We start from the raw sequence: 4,747 nt of genomic DNA on the forward strand, positions 1-4,747 counted from the left end.
GCAGTTGTTTTTTAATGTCCTAATCTTTAATGTCTGGCCCCCCCAAAAGGGAAAAGGCAAAAGAGGAATGGGGGGAAAGGCATTGGCCCTATAATTCCCCAAAAGTCACTTCAGTTGAGGTGGACAGGGCTTGCAACAATGAAGGGAATTGCAACAATAATGGCTACCCACCTCTTAGTCTGAACTGCTATGATTTTAATTGGCAATCAGTGATCAGAGTACAGATATTTTGCAGACAGACTCCTGGCTTCTGCAAGCTGCATGTAAGCTGCTACAGGGACACATGCCTAGCTGCCTGCCATGTGGCTGGGGTTAGGAGATGGGGAGCCACTACAGTGCTAAGAGCTGAAATTAGCACAATTTACCAAATCCAAGTCTTCGCCTGTATGTTGCAAGCCTTCATCAGACTCTAGAATTCCAAAAATAGTTGCCTCAGACAGATTCTGCCAGTGCACTTATTGTCCAAATGGGGAAACTGATTTCTGATTCTTCCTATTCTACCATCTTCCAAGAATCAGGACTCTGGCCAATAACTATAATTACATTACAATAACTATAGTTACATTTCTATACACTAACAATGAGGCAGAAAAAAGAGAAATCAAGGCATCGATCCCATTTACAGTTGCACCAAAAACCAGAAAATACCTAGGAATAAACCTAACCAAAGAGGTAAAGGATCTGTGCTCTGAAAACTACAGAACACTTATGCAAGAAATTGAGGAAAACACAAAGAAATGGAAAAACATTCCATGCTCATGAATTGGAAGAACAAATATTGTTAAAACGTCTATGCTACCCAAAGCAATCTACACATTCAGTGCAATCCCTATCAAAATACCATCGACATTTTTCACAGAGCTGGAACAAACAATCCTAAAATTTGTATGGAAACACAAAGACCCTGAATAGCCAAAGGAATGATGAATGATGAAAAAAAAAAAAAAAAGGTGGTGGTATCACAATTCAGGACTTCAAGCTGTTTTACAAAGCTGTATCATCAAGACAATATGGTATTGGCATAAAAACAGACACATAGATCAATGGAACAGAATAGAGAGCCCAGAAATGAACCCTCAACTCTATGGTCAACTAATTTTCATCAAAGCAGGAAAAAATATCCAGTGGAGGGATGCCTGGGTGGCTCAGTCAGTTAAGCTGCCGACTCTTGATTTTGGCTCAGGTCACGATCTCGGGGTCGTGAGTTTGAGCCCCATATCAGGCTCCACGCTCGGTGTGGAGTCTGCTTCAGATTCTCTCTTTCTCTAAAATAAATAAATAAAATATTTTGGAAAAAAAATCCAGTGGAAAAAGGACAGTCTCTTCAACAAATGGTGTTGGTTCTATTGGACAGTCACATGCAGAAGAATGAAACTGGACTACTTTCCTACACCATACACAAAAATAAATTCAAAACAGTTGAAAGACATAAATGTGAGACAGGAAACCATCAAAATCTGAGAGGAGAACACAGTTAGCAATGTCTTTGACCTCAGTTGTAACAATTTCTTACTAGACACATCTCCAAAGGCAAGGGAAACAAAAACAAAAATGAACTATTGGGACTTCATCAAGATAAAAAGCTTCTGCACGGTGGAGGAAACAATCAACAAAACTAAAAGGTGACTATAAAGAACTTATCAAACTCAACACCAAAAAAATAATCCAGTTACAAAATGGGCAGAAGACATGAACTGATATTTCTCCAAAAAGACATAAAATGACTAACAGACAAATGAAAAAATGCTCAACATCACTCTGCATCAGGGAAATACAAATCAAAAGCACAATGAGATACCAACTCATACCAGTCAGAATGGCTGTATTAACAACTCAGGAAACAACAAATGTTGGCAAGGATGCAGAGAAAGGTGAACTGTCTTACACTGTTGGTCAGAATGCAAACTGGTGCAGTCACTCTGGAAAACAGTATGAAGGTTCCTCAAAAAGTTAAAAATAGAGCTACCTTATGACCCAGCAATTGCACTACTAGGTATTTATCTAAAGGATACAAAAATATTAATTCAAAGGGTCATATACACCCCCAATGTTTATGGTAGCATTATCCACCTTAGCCAAATTATGGAAAGAGCCCTAATATCCATCGAATGATGAATGGGTAGAGAAGATATGGTATGTATATGTGTGTGTTTTTATATTTATATATATAAGTAAATATAATGGAATATATATATATATATATAATGGAGTATTACTGAGCCATCAAAAAGAATGAAATCTTGCCACTTGCAATGATGTTGATGGAATTAAGAGTGTATAATGCTAAGTGAAATAAATCCAAGAAAAATACCATATGATTTCACTCCTCTGCAGAATTTAAGAAACAAAACAGATGGGGGCACCTGGGTGGTTCAGTCAATTAAGCATCTGACTCTTGATTTCAGCTCAGGTCATGATCTTAGGGTGGTGAGATCAAGCCTGGTGTCAGTCTCCGCCCTGAGCATGGAACCTGCTTAAGATTCTCTCTCTCCTCACATACTGGGTCACAAATCAGGTCTCAACAAATACCAAAAGATTGAGATTATCCCCTGCCTATTTTCAGACCACAATGCTTTGAAACTGGAACTCAATCACAAGAGGACATTTGTAAGGAACTCAAATACTTGGAGATTAAAGAGCATCCTACTAAAGAATGAATGCGTCAACCTAGAAATTAAAGAAGAATTAAAATAATTCATTGAAACTAATGAGAATGAAAACAAATCAGTTCAAAACCTCTGGGATACAGCAAAGGCGGTCCTAAGAAGGAAGGACATAGCAATCCAAGCCTCTCTCAAAATATTAGAAAAATCCCAAATACACAAGCTAACCTTACACCTAAAGGACCTGGAGAAAGAACAGGAAATAAAGCATAAACCCAGCAGGAGAAGAGAAATAATAAAGATTAGATGAGAAATCAATGAAAGAGAAACCAGAAGAACAGTAGAACAGATCAATGAAACTAGAAGTGGTTCTTTGAAAGAATTAATAAGGTCAATAAACCTCTGGTCAGACTTATCCAAAAGAAAAGAGAAAGGACCCAAATTAGTAAAATCATGAATGAAAGGGGAGAGACTGCAACCAACACCAAGGAAATACAATTTTAAGAACATGTTATGAGTAGGTATATGCCAACAAATTAGGCAATCTGGAAGAAAGGGCTGCATTCCCGGAAACTTACAAACTACCAAGACTGAAACAGGAAGAAATAGACATTCTGAACAGACCAATAATCAGCAAGGAAATTGAAGCAGTAATCAAAAGTCTCCCAAAAAACAAGAGTCCAGGACCAGATGGCTTCCCAGGGGAATTCTACCAAACATTAAAAGAAGAAATAATACTTACTCTACTGAAGCTGTTTCAAAAACTAGAAATGGAAGAAAAACTTCCAAACTCGTTCTATGAGGCCAGCATTACCTTGATTCCATAACCAGACGAAGACCCCCGTCAAAAAGAATTACAGACCAATATCCCTGATGAACATGGTTGCCAAAATACTCACCAAGGTACTAGCCAATGGGATCCAACAGTACATTAAAAGGATTATTCATCATGATCAGGTGGGATTTATTCTTGGGATGCAAGGGTGGTTCAACATTCACAAATCAATCAGCATGATAGATAACATTAATAAAAGAAAGGATAGGAAACATACGATCCTCTCAATTGATGCATAAAAAGCATTTAACAAAATACAGCATCCTTTCTTGATTAAAACTCTGCACAGTGTAGGGATAGAGGGAATATACCTCAATATCATAAAAGCCATCTATGAAAAGTCCACAGTGAATATCATTCTCAATGGGGAAAAACTGAGAGCTTTTCCCCTAAGGTCAGGAACACAACAGGGATGCCCACTCTCCCCAATATTGTTCAACATAGTACTAGACATCCTCGCTGCAGCAATCAGATGACAAAAAGAAATGCATTCAAATTGGCAAAGAAGGAATCAAACTCTCTGTCTTTGCAGACAACATGATACTTTATGTGGAAAACCCAAAAGACTCCACCCCCAAATTGCTAGAACTCATACAGGAATTCGGCAACGTGGCAGGATACAAAATCAATGCACAGAAATCAGTTGCATTTCTATACACCAACAATGTGTCTGAAGAAAGAGAAATTAAGGAATTGATCCCATTTACAATTGCACCAAAACCCATAAGACACCTTGGAATAAACCTAACCAAAGCAGTAAAGGATATCTACTCTAGACACTACAGAACACTTATGAAAGAAATTGAGGAAGATACAAAGAGATGGAAAAGCATTCCATGCTCATGGCTTGGAAGAATAAACATTGTTAAAATGTCTATGCTACCCATAGCAAGCTACATATTCAAAGCAATCCCTATCTAAATACCATCAACATTTTTCACAGAGCTAGAACAAACAACCTAAAATTTGTATAGGACCAGAAAAGACCCCAAATCGCCTGGGGAATGTTGAAAAAGAAAACCAAAGCTGGGGGCATCACAATGCCTGACTTCAAGCTATATTACAAAGTTGTGATCGTCAAGACAGCCTGGTACTGGCACAAAAAAAAGACACATAGATCAGTGGAACAGAATAGAGAGCCCAGAAATGGACCCTCAACTCTCTGGTCAACTAATTGCCGACAAAGTGGGAAAGAATATTTAATGGAAAAAAGACAGTTTCTTCAATAAATGGTGCTGGGAAAATAGGACAGCCACTTGCAGAATGAAACTGGACCATTTTCTGGGAGAAGATATTTGCAAATGACATT

The sequence above is a fragment of the Mirounga leonina genome, unplaced genomic scaffold (genome assembly GCF_011800145.1).
Source record: "Mirounga leonina isolate KUSES-001 unplaced genomic scaffold, KU_Mleo_1.0 Mir_199, whole genome shotgun sequence".
Taxonomy (NCBI): domain Eukaryota; kingdom Metazoa; phylum Chordata; class Mammalia; order Carnivora; family Phocidae; genus Mirounga; species Mirounga leonina.